Genomic DNA, 17,371 nt, shown 5'->3' on the forward strand with positions numbered 1-17,371 from the left:
TACTTGGGCCAAACTCTTCCTAATTAATAAAAAGGCTAATCTTTATCACAAGCATACATATAACTTTAAAACTTCCAGATCACATATATAGGATGACCAACTCTGGTTTGTCTGGGACTTTCCTAGTTTCAGCGCTGAAAATCCTGTATCCCAGGAAATCCCTCAGGCCCAGACAAAACAGAATGGCTGGCCACTTTACATTCAGCAGTCAGTCCAAGAGACTGTAATAGATACCCATCATGGGAACTGAGAGAGACACAGGGAAGGAAATGCAAGTAGAAGAAAATGATCCAGAAAGTTTGTATAGACGAGTAAAACTGATTTCTTACCCTATCAAAGAAAACCAGTTGTAACAACCACCACAACCCAACAATTGGCACCAACTTTTCAAAAATGTTTATGTAACCAAATGTATCTATAGACTTAAGATTCATGACTATATCATGAAGTGTCCCAAAGACCCACAAACTTGGTACTACCATATCTTGAAAAGTAAAACCTCTCTTAAGTGTTTTATGAGAAGAAATCACAAAACACTCAGACAGATATCCTAGGGCCAAATACCCTAAACCTCTTTTTGAGATCCTGATCTCCTCAACGTCTGCCTCATTGAAGTAGCTGCTCCCCAACCCAGCTTACAGTCTGCCCCCAACCCCCTACCTGTAGTGTGCCAGATTCTGTTTCCCGCCTGCTCTTCTCTCGTTCTCACCATCTTAAGAGTGTTCTTTTTCTTGGATATTTCCCTCCTTGCCCTTTCTTAAAACCAACATAAGTCCCATTAATCTTCTTCTATCTCTTTAGACATTAAAGAGCATCTTCATCCCCTTATGCTCCTCTCCCCTATAAGCTCCTGCAACAAAGATCCAGAGAACTAGAGATGCCTCTTCAAAGATGAGGAGGAGAGTGAGGAATGAGGAAATGCTGCAATTATTCCTACTTGAATATTATAGTGTGTGTGTGTAGATTATGAAGGTAAAATAATGTCATTACAGAAAATTTACAAAAAGTGAATTAAGATTTTTCATAAAGGATCCACAATCATTTTGGTAGGAATTTTTTAGCCTTTATCTTCCTCTCTGGTGCCTACAGGTGTTCTAATATAGTTGAAATCATGGTGCACATACACATGCAAGCTGATTTTTAACCTAAGTAAGCATTAGCCTATGCCATCCTATTTTTTATCAAAACTATCATTGTTCCCCATTATTTGCTATCAAATATACGAATTATATTTTATATTAATACTATACTAATTATATTTATAATACTATACTAATTATATGTATAATACTAAGTATATTTTGTAATTAGTATATTTGTACATACAGTCCTTTGCATGATTACAGTTATTTTCATGTGACAGGCATATATAACAGGTGTCCATTTCAACCAATTTTTAAGTTTATTGGCATTTAATAGGATTATATGTAGCATGCTGCTGTGGTTTTCTTTGTTTTTAAAATGTATGTATGTAAGGTATACATGATGTTTTGATATACTTATTTTGATATATATAGTGAGGTGATTACTACAGTTAAACAAATTAATATTCTGTTGTTTCCTATAGTTACTTTCATGTGTGTGTTTGAGCACGTTTGTGTGTGTTAAGAGTACCTAATAATCCACTTCAGGAGGCTGAGGCGGGTGGATCATGAGGTCAGGGGATCGAGACCATCCTGGCTAACATGATGAAACCCCGTCTCTACTAAAAAATACAAAAAATTAGCTGGGCGTGGTGGTGGGCACCTGTAGTCCCAGCTACTTGGGAGGCTGAGGCAGGAGAATGGCATGAACCCACAAGGCAGAGCTTGCAGTGAGCCGAGATTGTGCCACTGCACTCCAGCCTGAGCAACAGATCCAGACTGTGTCTCAAAACAAAACAAAATGGAAAAAAAGTACCTCATAATCTACCCCCTTGGCAAATTACCAGTATACAATACAATATTATTAACTGTAGTCTTCGTGCTATATGCTAAATCTCTACGCTTAACTATATAACTCTCTTTTTGTACCTTTTGATCTATATCTTCCCATTTCTGCCTGCTCCTGGTAACTATTGCTTTACTCTATTTCTATATATTTGATTTTTTAAAAGATTCCACATATAAGTGAGATCATGCAGGATTTGTCTTTTTGTGCCTGGCTTATTTCACTTGGCATAATGTCCTCTAAGTTTATCCATGTTATGGCAAATGGCAGGATCTCTTTTTTGGGGGCTGGCTAAGATTCTGCATATGTATATCACAATTTCTGTATTCATTCCTCTGTCATTGAACACTTTGGTTGTTCCCACATCTTGGTTATTGTGAATAATGCTGCGATGAGCATGGAAGTACAGATACCTTTAGGAGTTGATGTATTTCCTTTGGGTATATACCCATAAAAGAGATTGCTGGGTATATTTTTAAGTTGATTGGCATTTAATAAGATAATAAATAGCATGCTGCTGCTTTGAATCTTCCATATTTGTCTGTAGAGCCCCTGTTTTCTAATGCAGTTTATGTAAAGTTTTTCTACTTTTTCTTGGACAGTGTCTATTTTAATTACTTTTAAATGACTTGGATGTATTAATGTTTTCTCTTTTAACAAAAATCACAATTATACCCCAAATTATTTTTGCATAAAAAGTATATGCTTTTAAAAATAAATGATATAACAAAAATATCAGCTATAAAACTATCCCCATGAGAATGCGGCCTGTCCTAGTCCCTTAAGGATATTTATTAGGGAGGAAAAAAATAACAGAGGTCATTTGCTTTTCAGTGACCAGGTTCTTCATACACATGGATGTCTCACAGATCAGCTAAGGCCTGTGTTTGAACACCTTGGTCACCCCTGCAAGGAGCCATGCTCCAGCATTTGCCATCCACAGAACGGTGCTAATAGAGTCTATTTCTGGAGAATGGAGGAGAGATTAACTTCTTGTTCATGATAAATCAAGGGTATCTGATTTGCCTGTTACATGCCCAGTTTTCTTTGGAAGCAAGCCCTAGAAGCTATTTTTCTGATCTAATCCTAATTCTCATGTTAGTGCTTATGAAAGAGGAAAACAACATTTACTCACGATAAAGACTGAGTTCTAGCCAGTATAAATCTTATCAATTGCCTTGTGAAGGTTAGGGGGAAAAAGAAGGAAAAAAATGATTGTACTCACTCACACTTGCATCTGGACTAATGTTCCTATTCCCGTTGTTGAGTGTTCTGAGATTTCTAAGACTGGCACAAATGGAAATAGCAGCAGAGATAAAGTTGGGAACCTTAGGAGATATCTGACTGATGAATGTTGCACTATAAAGAGTGGCCAGTAACAGTTCGATAAGGAAAATTATTATAGTTTACTCATTACTGGGAAATATTAGCAAATCTAAACATTTCATTTTTTTTTCTATTTTTCTTATAAGCGACCAAGATTGGTAGAAGTGCTCTTAACAAATATTTGCCACGTTAATATTTAGAATCACACACATGCATACATACATACATAAGATGTATAATGATTTTTTGGCTTCAGTAAAGGTACTTGGTACATAATATACATTCTATATAATATTTTGGTTAATTGCCTGAAAAGAAGCGTATTTTTCCCAAGACAAATACAAAACATATTTATCTAAGATGTAGGCCAACAAATAACCATTTTCCATAGGTTAAGATATACACTTGCACATGAGCAGTTCTTCAGTTTCAACAACCATTTTTTGAGTATCAGTTATGTGCTAGTGCTCGCTCTGAGATACAGCAGAGGTGAACAGAGTAGCTGAATGTGAACCATTGATGGCCGCACCTCTGTCCATCCTTCTTAGTTCATTTGTGTTTTGACACCATCCATTAGCCTTGGGAGGGCTTGTTTTTGACAGAGGGATAAAGAAACACAGGGACAGAAATGTGTACTTTCTGGACTATTGGGTTATTTCTTCCCATTTATTTGTGAAGTCATTAGAATGCCCGTCTATCAGCGTTACATAGAGCCTGCAGTTTCCCTAAGAAACTGTCAACTTTGGGGACAAAAATAAGGAAAGTTTCTTACTCCTCTGTTTCTATCTTTTGATCTTTTTAAAAGACATCTAGTAACAAAGTTAGGCTAAAAGGCTAAAAGCTGGTAAGCCACCAATCTATATGGGGCATCAAAATATCACTAAAATAGGCTAGTAATATGATGCCAATTAATCAAGTTTTCCCTCATGGTTTCTTAAGATGGTATTGCTCTAGATATGATAAAATATAACCTAAAATAGAAGATTCAAAACCATCAACAAACAAAAACAGAAAGCTTGCTTTCTGACATCTACGTTTTGCCATTGAATATTTTTGAGATGTCTACATAAGTTCCAAGGAGCAGCTGCAGCCACACCACCACCCTGAGCCCAGCCAGCTGACAGTTGCCTAGAGTTGGCAGCCACAGCTAGCTGAAATTTGGAAACCCCAAAATGCTTAGGGTTGAGATGTGTCCAATTACCAAATTATAAAGCCTTCATTAGGCTTTTGAAGAAGTTGTGTGGTCTGTAGAATTGCATGTTTTGAACATAAAGAGGTTAGTTATTTTCAGAGGCAGGAGATCTTTTGGCCCCAGTGACCACTAAATATTAATAAATATTAAACACAAGTTAATTAATGGTGATTTAAAGGGACCCCATGTTGTTAATTCATGTCAGACTCTATTTGATGAAATGTATCTTTTTCTTTGTTTCCATTCACTCAATTTCTCTTCTTTTAGATATACACTTGTATAACACACACACACACACACACACACACACACACAAACACATTTTGTTTTCCAGTCCGCACTCAAGTTTTGCAAGACAGTCCTGAAAAAGAAGTTTCAGTGGGGAGATAGAAGTGTTTTTTGCACTCTCTCCTGTTTGGTTGAAATCAGTTTTTCCACAATTCTTACAGCAAGTTTTTCTCTAACAGGAAATGCACAGATTGAACAGTTGCCCTCCAAAACACTGGCAAGCAGGCGGCATGATGATTTCTTCTTCTAACGGATCCCAACTCATTTACTAAGACTCATTCAACTTTTAACAAAAAATTTGTCCTTTCTCTTTCTTACTACAGCCATTGCCATCCTCTGTAAAATTACATGTGGATATTAAAACTTAAATGCTGTCCTACAATGAAAATATTTTTAATGCCCTCCTCAAAGTTAAGAAAAAAAATTTACTATTTGTATTTTGTGTACCTGGGAAGTTATTCATGCTGAGTAACAGTACAAAACTTGAGCTGCCTTGCTTTCTGCTTCCAGGAATGCCAATCAGAGAACATTCTTTTTCAGGCAGCCAAGTTTGGAAGTCAATTGGTTTCTGGCAGTGAGTAGGGGGAGGGGATGGCAGGGGAAGCATGGTGAGTCCTCGGGCTGATGTTCAGCTTCCAAGTGTTTCCGTAATATCCGTCAATGAAAGCATCTCCTTTTACCCACGTAGAGACAGGTAAAAAGACAGCTGAGTAAATCAGCATTAGATGTAACAGCGGAAGCTCAGTCAGAGGGAGGGGGGAGGGAGGGCGCATGAAAGCCTGCCATTGGCGAGCTTACCAAAGGCATCTGCCAGTGGGACTTCAATGGAATGTGAAACCAAATCATTTTCAAGTTAAAGATAGACACAGTACACACCAGGATCTAGAGGCTGGATTTCATACTCATAGCTCTCCCTAGAATTTCAGAGAGTTCTGTTATGATCTCTGTTGTAATTAACAATTTGGTTCAAGTTTGTTCTTTAAATGAATATGCTAAGAATTCACATATGTTCTGGATGTACTGGAATTAAAAGGATTTAAGAGATCATGGTGTGCATGTTCTAGGGTAAGTGAAAAGATTGGTTTTTAAAGTGCATCGCTTTTCTGGGACGCTTAATATTGAATTTTTCTTTTTATCTGTGTGAATGAAAAGGTGATAGTAAAGATTTTTCAGTGTTGTAGCTTGCTTACCTTTCTTAAGATACTTGGTATTTTACATTTTGTGCAGCAGAAAGAGGATTTTTGCTTAGTTTTGAAATTTACATTGCAAGTCTGTAACTTCAGTTTTGACTTTATCCTTATTTGTTTTTCCCTCTATTCTTCTCTTAAGCACTATGAGTTTACTGAGTTACAATCTCAATAGTTTTATGTCACAACACAGACTGAATGCTACTGTGTCTATTATGCTATTGGATGAAACTATATTATTGTGAGATGGAGTTCAGTTTCCCCTGCATGGTACTAAGTCACTTCCCAATTTGAGAAACAAAAAAAGGAAAAAGGAGAGGAAAGGTGCTGTAAAGGTGGCTTAAACTGCGTAAGGAGCCTTTAGAAGATATTCTACTTTTTAAAAAGCAACTGAGAAAAAAAATAGGCACTTTTCAGGAAGAGAAGAATTAATAGAAGTTATTTTTTAGTGTTACCTCATTAATTCCAAGCAGGTTCCCCTCCTTCAGGAAAAAAAAAAAAAAAAAAAAAGCTGATATTTGCTAAGTGGATGGAGGCGTTCTGATTTTACAGAGCTTGAGAGAAGACAAGGGAGAGGAAGAGTTGTCTGATTTTGCTATTGTCGCACTGTTTTAGGACTTCAAACTTCTTCTTGAAAAGAATGACAAACTTTAGTTCTCTTCATGTTTTGCCCATGTATAGGTTTTGTTTCTTGTTTTGTCAAATGACCTCTCCCTCTGCTCTTAGAGACAGCTTTTCCAAACTTGCACAGCATTCCTTCTGAATAAATACTGTCCATAATAGTCACAGAGTACATGGTGTGAATTGGAAATTCTACTTTATATGGGGAAAATAAATCTGCTGACGCTGTTATTACAGAGTGCACAGATGAACATTTGTTAAATGTAACTGGCCAGTTTTTTGTCTTGTCAAATAGACCAGATTCTAATGAACTAAGTTGGCTAAACTAGGTACAAACAATGAAGGGCTTATTATGGATTTTTCATTCAACTTTGATGAGAATAAGTAATACACTGTGTCACTCTTCTAAAATGAAAAATGGGCATTATATTGATAAAGTCATTTGATTTCACAACTACCGAGTAATCTAGTGAGGCCAAGCAAATGTGAAGTTGGCAGAGCTCAGTTCTGATGCCCCTTTCCTCCTTTCTCTGTCCAATTTTCCCTCCCTCTCAGTCCTCCTTATCCCTCCAGACCCCTGATGAATATGACTACTCAGCGCCCCCCTTTTCTTGTCAAGCAAGACCTATACTCAAGAAAGAATCTGACTTAAGAGAGTTTTAAAGTCAATGTACTAAGTCCCCCAGTAATATTTGCTTTTCAGTGTAAATATCTGACCTTGTGACAGTTTAGACAATTTGTTAAATGATAGTTAACCTTGGGTAATACTTATAATTAACCCCTTTAGGTTGCAAACAATTGCAATTAATTTTCATTTCCCCATAATCAGGTGTTAACTTTGTAAATTTTCTGTGGTCATACTGGGTGCCTTGTGACATTGTATTACCAGTTGTGTACTGAATGGTTGACAATAAGAATGAACCTGGCAGAAATCACAGGTGCTTCCAAGAAGTTTGTGAATGCATGCACCTGGGTGCTCACCATACACTCAGGTACACACACTAACACATGTAGGCATACCTTTTATGTAACTAATATGTTTTTTATTGAATTATAAAATAAATGAAAATATGTTAGGCTTACCAGTGTGGGATTTGGGTTTTTTTTCAGTGTGTCAAAAAAAAACACAAAAAAGAACACAAAATGTAAAATTCTAAAATGAAGAATGTTAAACTATGTGGCCAAATAGTGTTGACAGAAAAAGAGACAAATATTTCTCTGCTACTATTATATCAGTTTTATAGTTTCTAATTCTTGTATAAAATTGTCAATCTTAGCTTTTATTCCTTTGAACATCCTAAGTGTAGTTTTATAATCTATTTCTGATAATTATAGTATCTCAAGTGTTACTGGATTTGTTTCTATTATTACTCTTCCTGCTAGTTCTCATTCATGGTGTCTTAATTTCTTGGTTGCTTGGATATCTTTGACTCTATGCTGGAAATGTATTTTTAAAATTACATTATAATTAAAGATCGTAAGAGTAAGTTGAGAAGACTTTGGTTTGCTTCTGCCAGGCACCTGGGGGCGATATCAGACCAGAATCATCTTAGACAAAGTACAACTCCTGATGTTCCCTGAATCACCTCTGTGACAAGAAGGCTGCAAATCAGTGAGAGGAATGGTAGGTTCACTCCTCCCCTAAAGGAGAGTATGACCTTTCATGACACCAGCATAAAGCTGGGTTAGTTAATTAAAGCCCCACCTGAGGGCCAAGGACTTTGACTTTTCTATGAAGCACAGAAAGCTACTTGAAGTATAAAGCTAGATTCTCAGATCTTTTTTCCTGATAGTCATATGCCCAAGGGCTTTTAAAAGTGACCTCACCTCTCTGATTTCTGATCTTCTCCTTTTCATATGCCAAATCTTCACCATCTTACTAAAGGCTCTTTGCTGTTTTTTGTTTGGTTGGTTGGTTTTTTGTTTTGTTTTGTTTTGTTTTATTCTGTTGCCCAGGCTAGAGTGCAGTGACATGACGCGATTGATCTCCACTCACTGCAACCTCTGCCTCTTGGGTTCAAGCGATTCTCGTGCCTTGGCCTCCCAAGTAGCTGGGATTACAGGCACATGCCACCATGCTTGGTTAATTTTTGTATTTTTAGTAGAGTCGGGTTTTCAACATGTTGGCCAGGCTCATCTCGAACTCCTGGCCTCAAGTGATCCACCTGCCTCAGCTTCCCAAAGTGCTGGGATTACAGGCATGAGCCACCATGCCCAGCCTCTTTACTGTTTTTATATCTCAAATATCTTTATTACATCAGGTAATACATACAAATATCTTATTACTTCGGGTATATCAGTCCAGATTCTCTCATTACTGTTACCAGAAATGGAAATTCATCCTACTGCTATTATAGTTGTTTCTTTTTACACTCTTCGTTCTAGAGAACATATCAAAGTTTGCTGATATCATTAATGATTTCAGATAACTTTTCTGATTTTATTTTTTAGTTGTGACCTGATATATTCAGACTTTTTGGAGAAAATTGCATATGCATGCTGATTGAAAAATTCATGTTTTCTGACTTTATTTGAGCTGTCAACACCACTTAACAGTTCTTTTTTTTAATTATACGTAAGTTGTGGGATACATGTGCAGAACGTGCAGGTTTGTTACATAGGGATACATGTGCCATGGTGGTTTGCTGCACCCGTCAACCCGTCATCTATATCAGGTGTTTCTCCTAATGCTATCCCTCCCCTAGCCCCCAATTCCCTGACAGGCCCCAGTGTGTGATGTTCCCCTCCCTGTGCCCATATATTCTCATTGTTCAACTCCCACTTATGAATGAGAACGTGTGGTGTTCGGTTTTCTGTTCCTGTGTTAGTTTGCTGGGAATGATGGTTTCCAGCTTCATCCATGTCCCTGCAAAGGACATGAACACATTCTTTTTTATGGCTGTGCAGTATTATTTGTCCCTAGCTGGCCCCTTTCCTTGGCAATTTCATTAACCTCTAATCCATCCCACAAGCATCCTTTACTCTCAGAAGTTAATTTTGACTCTTTCTGCTTTCTCTTGGCCTATATCCAGTATTAAGACATTTAAAAAATCTTCTTAAATCCCGTGCTTTCCATTCTCTCTGCAGTTGCTCTACTTCAGGTCTTCATCATTTAACTTGGCTATTATATGGTCTTCCAGTTGTTCTCCTGTCTCTAAGCTCCATCCACACCCTCACTCTGCCACTACATACACACTTTCTGAAACCAACATACCCATCTTCTAAAAACTATAGACTTCAATTAATTGCTCCCCTACTTAAAAATCTTTAGTGATTCATGACTCCCTTCAAAATAAAGCTTAGTGTCCTTAGTATGTCTTAAAAGGTCCGTCACAAAGCCTCGATCTGTTTCTCAAACATTGACTCCACTGCTTCACTGGTTATCACCAACACTTCAATCACATACAATGGCTGCCTCCACAATATGCCGTATACTATTTTAGCTCTGTGCTAGTCTACCTTTCCCCACTGCCCCCCCCTCCCCAGAATGCCTATTGCTTCTCTCCTTTGTGGGAAAACCCTACTTTTCCTTTAAGGTTGACCTCATAAGTCACCTTCACTGTACTTTCTGTACTTTATTTTTAAGTGTATAGCTCACCCACTGTTCTGGGAGTCCCTAATGCTGTGGCTTGTGTCTTACTCGCTTTTTTATTCTCAGTCACTGACACACAGGAACCACTCAAAAAAATGTTTATGAAATGAACAGATGACTATTCAGAAGAAGTTTGTTTCTGAGGAATTTGTTTTGTTAATATATTCTTTTCCATTCTAAACATCATTTTTTCTTTTGACCTTAGACTCTTTGTCTAGAATAATGATCATTAGTAATCCTGTATGTCAAGTGGAGTCAGTAAAAACATGTTTATTTGGCTGTTGTCACTGTCTTGGGGAAAGGGAATTCTCTATTTTCTTTCTTTCTTTCTTTCTTTTTTTTTTTTACCAAATGTGATGTATAACTTGATTGTGACAACAAGAGAGTAGAAATTTAAGTATGGTGAGTCAGCTGTTTATTATCAGAGAGATTCATAATCAAAAGAGTCATAGAGTGGGAAAACTGACATATTTCAACAAATCTAGTCCAGAATGTTAAATAGCACAATGGGAAAATGTCAATGAGGCACAACTAAATGAAAATTATCTCATTGCACACAACCTCAATTTCAACCATTAGAAAACACTGGGTTGTTTTCAAATCACAGTGTGGTGCTACGAAGAAAGCAGTTGAGTGTTTATGTAATACAATATTGTGAAAGCTTGTGGAAAACTTTTCTTAAAATTGTTAAGGCCTTGGCCAGGCGCATTGGCTCACGCCTGTAATCGAGCACTTTGGGAGGCCGAGACGGGTGGATCACGAGGTCAGGAGATTGAGACCATCCTGGCTAACACGGTGAAACCCCATCTCTACTAAAAATACAAAAAAAAATTAGCCAGGTGTGGTGGTGGGCACCTGTAGTCCCAGCTACTCGGGAGGCTGAGGCAGGAGAATGGCATGAACCTGGGAGGTGGAGCTTGCAGTGAGCCGAGATCGCGCCACTGCACTCCAGTCTGGGTGACAGAGCGAGACTCCATCTCAAAAAGAAAAAATTTAAGGCCTTGAAGTGCAATTTGAATATCATCTTTCTAAAAGCCTATGCTAAGCAAAGAAAAACTGTATTTGTTTATTAAACATTGAATATAGTTGATGGGAACCAGAGGAAGAGGAAATACAACTTATTAATTCCAAGGATGTTTAATTAATTTTATACTCTTTGGACCACTTATAAACTTTTTACACATTTATTGTGAGGCTTTGATACGCCAACTTCTGAGATTTAGATAAATAAGAAACTTGGCTTATATTATTTCTCATACAGGACACTCCTACCTTCACAAAGAGAAAAGCCCCAGTATGGGTGAGGCTTCAGAATGTATCTTCAGAAAATGTATCTTCAGAAAACATCTTTGAATTTAATGAAATGTTCAAACTCAGTGTTTGAGATCCCAGAATTCTTCATCACAAAATATGAAAATATGATATTGGCCTTTCTTTTTTGCCTCATCTATAAAAGAGCTCTAAACTAGCTCTTGAATAATGGCTGATTTCTAATCATAACTTCCAAATAGCTGAACTCATTTTTCTCATTAATTCAATAATTTGAACTCCTACCTTTTGTTCCAACTGTGTAGACAATGAAATTACTTATTCACCCCCTTCACCGGACACTGGTACTGAAGGATATCACGTTAAAACAATGAATTTAATTAACAATTTTTTTCTTTTTTGTTGTTGAAAAGGGAAAACAAAACCCTCAAACCTGAAAAATTCCATATCCCTTCATTTTACTTTTTCTTATTACAGAAGCAATGTAGGAAAATCATGACTTTACCTGTTTTTGGTTGTCGTTGTTTTGTTTTCTTGTTGTTGTTTCTTTTTTGAGACAAAGTCTTGCTCTGTCGCCCAGGCTAGAGTACAGCTCTCAGCTCACTGCAGCCTCCACCTCCTGGGTTCAAGCAATTCTCCTGCCGCAGCCTCCCAAGTAGCTGGGATTACAGGCACCCGCCACCACGCCTAGCTAATTTTTTGTATTTTTAGTAGAGACAGGCTTTCATCATGTTGGCCAGGCTGATTCGAACTCCTGACCTCAAGCGTTCTGCTTGCCTCAGCCTTCCAAAGTGCTGGGATTACAGGTGTGAGCCACCGTGTCCAGCCAACAAATTTCTTTATGTATCTTTCATTGATATTTTAAATGTATTTGTCCTGATCTCCACACATATTTAAAAAGTCATTTTGCCTTTCTCAACAACTAGTATTTTCTTCTCAGAAAGCTAAGTTAGAGGATAGTCTTGAGATTCTTAAAAAAATCTCTTGTTTAGGAGATACTTATATAACAGAAGAGCTTAAAGAGAGCTGAATAAATTCTGAAAAAAAGTTAAGTCAAATGTGTATTTTTTATTACATATTTAATTAAATCTTAATATAAAATAGAAATACATTTATTTGCATAAATAAAACTGGACTTGGCATTTTTGCAAAATAAAAATGATGTAAAGATGACTCAGACACTCTGAATCATGAAAATTTTGTAAACCTCTAAGTATTTTAAAAAGAGCAATAGAGTTACTTTAATTATTTTTCTTTTTAAGTCTCAGTTTATTTTTTGTACTCATTCCTATATAGTGTGATAGTTCACAGATTTATAGATCTTGAAACAATGAATTCACTGAATTAATCACAGTTCAGGAATACAGATGCCTTAATTAGTTTTTTACAAGATATAATTTTGAATGAAATTTATCTTCCAATGCATATGAACTTCCAGGTCTTAGATTGTTCATTTCTACATATTTGAAGAATCATGTTTACTAACCAAAAGATGTTTAACACCTCAGATAAATGTAGCAATTCTTCCCAGATGCATCCAATGTTTGAAGTTATTTTGTAGGTAAGAGACATTTATTTTACATATGATAAAACTAAGATGTAGACATATGAAGTGTTCCAGATATACTATGGGTGGTTTCCTCAGGTAACAAACAACTCTCAATTTCAGTGACATATAGAAACCAGGTTTCCTTCTCACTTACACAATTTAGCCACCACAGATTAGCTGAAGGTTCTTCTCTACACAGCTATTTTCACCTGGAAATGACCCATTTTCCTTATACTCACATTCCCTTAGCCAAAGCATGCCATGTGGCCACACCTAACTTCAGTTGGATGGGAAGTATAATATGATCCTACCATTGACCTAGAACAGGTGAGCCCCAGTACTGGGGTTTAGCCCAGGAGGGTTTTTGGCTTTGCCTAGGGCAGGAAAGAATTCAAGGGCAAGCCAGTGGTGTTAGACAGCAACTTTTACTGAAGTGGCAGTGTACAGCAGCAGCAGAGGTACTGCTCCTTGCAGAGCAGGGCTACCCCATAGAGTGTCCAGAGTAGCAGCTGAGAGGCAGTTTTGTGGTCATATTTATATCTTTAATTATAAGCAAATTAAGGGGTGATTTATGCAGAAATTTTTAGGAGAAAGGTAACTTCTAGGTCACTGGTCATTGCTATGGAAAGGGGTTGTAACTTTTGGGTGTTGCCATAGCAATGGGGAACTGACATGGCATACTGCTAAGCATGTCTTATGGAAAGCTGTTTCCATACTGGCCCTGTTTTAGCTAGTCCTCAACTCCTTCCAGTGTCTGAGCCCAGCGTCTGGAGTCAAGTCCCTCCTCCTACCTCACCATGTGCTTAGAAAGAGAAAGGACTGGAATATTTATGTAGAGCTCTGAGGAATTTCTACACTATTGGATAATAGGCAGCCTAAAACTCCCTTAGTAACACAGACTTAGACTTAAAGTCATATATACCTGTGAACAGGTCCATACTTGGTAAATGTACGCCACCTGCGATCTGATACTAATGTCTATTGCCTGTTTACATCTTTTGGCTCTTATCTCCACTGAGACTTTTCAGCTGTCTAAATCTTTACCATTTCCATGTCTGTGACCTTTTTCTGTCCAGCTTCTCCACCACTATGGAATTCTAGGATTTTACGTATCCTTACACTTACCACTCAGGGAGTCCTGCCCATAAACAGTTTTGGGAAGTGAAAGGAGACTCCGTTGGGGCAATTCCTACAGAATGCAGAAAGCAAATGTGAAACCTTAACGCTTTCTCCTCTCTAGGAACTGCTCATATGTAGTAGAGAAATGGAGAAAAAGGAAATTGAATACAATTCTAATCCCCAGCCCCCACTTTTATCAGTAGACAGAGTAAAAGGCCTAGGCTCAGGGAATATGGCACAGAGGAATGGTGATATATATTATATATTAGAAATACATAGTCTCGAATAGCATTTATATTATTGGTACTCTACCCTTTGCTTAGCAGTTAGTTTTAAGCACTAACTATAATCGATAAAACTCAGGAATTCAAAGATTGAGACAATTAAGAGTTGAAAATTTTTAAGCCAATATTTTAAGGTCCTTTGAATTGTCATTTAAATCAGCAAATCCAATTTGTGTCCTTGGAAGCCAATAATTTTAGGAAATATTATGTGTGTATTGTGGGGAGGGCTGGGGTAAGAATCTTGGATCAAATGAATTTGGAACATGCTGTATACCATATCCCTTTCTTGGAGATTTAGGTGAACATTTGCATTAAGAATTCATAAAAGTTCTACACTAAAGGAATATGTTTGACTTTCTTTAACCCAGTGTTTTCCAGTGTAATTTGACTATGGAACTTTATAATTATAGATAGATACATAGATATATAGAGATATATCACATTTCAACACCACAAAACACACTTTGGTAATTCTGGTTTCAAGAACCTCTAAGGCTGAGTGGTGCGGTGGCTCATGTCTGTAATCCCAGCACATGGGAGGATCATCAGGCCAGGAGTTCAAGACCAGCCTGGGAAATGTAGTGAGAGCCTGTCTTTACAAAAAAAAAAAAACAAACAAACAAAGAAAGAGGCCCGGCGTGGTGGCTCATACCTGTAATCCCAGCACTTTGGGAGGCCGCCGGATCAGGAGACCAGGAGTTCGGGAACAGCCTGGCCACATAGTGAAACCCCGTCTCTACTAAAAATAAAAAAATCAGCCGGGCATGGTGGCAGGCACCTGTAATGCTAGCTACTGAGGAGACTGAGGCAGGAGAATCGCCTGAACCGGTGAGGCAGAGGTTGCAGTGAACCGAGATCACACCATTGTACTCCAGCCCGGGCGACAGTGTGAGACTCCCTCTCAAAAAAAAAAAATACAAAATAAAAAATAAATTTAATTTAATTTAATTTTAAAAAAGAAAGAAAGAAAGAAATTTAGCTGAGCGTGGTGGTGTGTGCCTGTAGTCCCAATCAGGAGAATGAGGAAGAAGGAACACCTGAGCCCAGGAGTTTGAGGCAGTAGTGTTTGTGCCACTGCTCCCCAGCCTGGGCAGCAGAGTGAGACCCTGTCTCTAAAAGAAAAGGAAAAGAAAGGAAAAAAAAAATCCCATTTAAAAAATAAAAATAAAATAAATACCTCTAGTACATTGTATTAATAATTAAAAGTGCAATAATATTGCAGCTCATATAATACTTTTATATAAAGCTAAGAATTTTAAAGGACTTTTATAAGTATCCTTAGTATTTGGCACTTTATTTTCATTCTCTTTTTTTTAGCAGTTTTTATTCACTTAAAATCTACATGTAAAATTTACCATCTTTACCATTTTTAAGTGTAGAGTTCAATGGTAATAAATACATTTGTATTCTTTTTTTTCACCTTTTTCGGTTTTCATTGTCTTGTTAAATGGCATTGATTTTCAACACCAACAGAAATCAAACTTTAAATTGACAGAGCTTGCAATAATATTTGTTTAATACTATTGAGGAATATTATCTTTGATACACCACAGGTAAGGAGATTGGTTGTGTTCTTCAGAATGCAGAACTCTAAAGTGATTTGCTCCATTTTACCTATTTCATTCAAAAATCTAAAACTGTTATTTCATTTTAGAATATGATCACACATCGTTAAATTTATTAGACTTATTATTTCTTTATGAAGACCTTGTGAAGAGAGGAAGGTCATCTTCAACTTCAACATCTTCAACTTCTTTTTCTTGGTAGTTTTTCTTGGTAGTTTCTTTTAGTTCAGAAGTTTTAAAGCTTAAAAAGAAAAAAATTATTGGGTTTCAAAAAAAAGCTCTACGCTCTGCTAAAGTTATCATGTATGGGAATTTTTCTGTGCAAGAAGAAAAACAGTAGACTAACAAAAACAAAATGTCCACGTTTCTTTTTAGAATATGTGTTATAGTTGTGAGGTGTTATGACCATTTAAAATGAAGCAATTGTTCCATGAACTGTTATACTACCAGCAACTCCATTCAAAGAAAATCCTAGATATAAGGTTCACCCATAAATATTAAGGTGGCTTAGGCGTGACCGGGTGTGTGTCCTTTCATCACTTGTCCACTCTGAGAAGATAATCCTGCTTTTCATTCATTAGCAATTTCAGTTCCTCTCCCATCATTTCAAAATAAGCGATAAATCAATACTTTAAAAAAAATTTGGGAAATATAACTTTTTTCTGTACCATAGAAAGAGAAATTATTCAGTCAAAACTGTGGGTAGCATAAATTCTTAGCACACATTTTTTTTCCTTTAATTAATTTTGGCTTATATTTATTCATAGGGCCATAACAAGATTCAGAGGCTATAATGATGTCAGCAACTCCTCTAAAATTTTATAGCAAGAGGATCTGAAGATCTCTGTTCAGCATTGCAGGGCTGCTCCTCTGTAACTCTTTGACTAGCCCCACAGCAGAACTCCATTTCTTGTTTGTCAAATTATGAAGTTAATTGTATTCATATTCTGAAACTGCCTAGCACCTAGAACATTTGGAATGCTGAAAGATATCTTATTTAGCTGTTTGCCAGACACCAGAACATAAATCTAAGTTACTTAGATTTACAGTACTACCGTTTCTCCTTTAAAAAGGACATGAGGGAAATGTTTAACTTAATGAGGCAGAGGATCCTGGTGTGCAAGTTACATTACATTTTTCATTGCACAAGAGTAAATTATTGCTCCAGTTTCCTATATGGTACCCCAGTGGCCTCAAAGACACAATGTAGCTTCCTGAAATGTCAACTTTTGTCTTAGGCCATAACTTATTCTCAGAGAGTATGCTTTCTGAGAATTACCCATAACATTTCTTACAATAGGCTGAATTTCTTGAAGGTCATTCATAGATACCAACTTAACTGGATTTGTCTTTTGTTTTTTTAACTTAGAAACATCCAAGTGATAAGTCTGCATACATTATTTTACAAAATGGAAAAACAATGGGCATTTTCTTTGTCTCAAACATTTAG

The 17,371-nt window shown here is 37.0% G+C and overlaps 1 protein-coding gene across 14 annotated transcripts in view; it reads left to right on the plus strand.

Annotated features, from left to right (window-relative positions):
- The window catches only part of DTNA (dystrobrevin alpha), a 410,756-nt gene that overhangs the window by 96,998 nt on the left and 296,387 nt on the right, over positions 1 to 17,371 (plus strand). For 4 of the 14 annotated variants that reach the window (XM_057300430.1, XM_057300432.1, XM_057300434.1 and 1 more), the window contains exon 1: positions 5,596 to 5,800. The exons of the other annotated variants lie outside the window; for them this stretch is intronic. The gene's annotated coding sequence lies outside the window, so the exon portion shown is untranslated. Of the gene's footprint in view, positions 1 to 5,595; positions 5,801 to 17,371 lie in introns of those variants that run through there. 14 annotated transcript variants of the gene reach the window in all.

The sequence above is a fragment of the Pan paniscus genome, chromosome 17, assembly GCF_029289425.2.
Source record: "Pan paniscus chromosome 17, NHGRI_mPanPan1-v2.0_pri, whole genome shotgun sequence".
Lineage (NCBI taxonomy): Eukaryota > Metazoa > Chordata > Mammalia > Primates > Hominidae > Pan > Pan paniscus.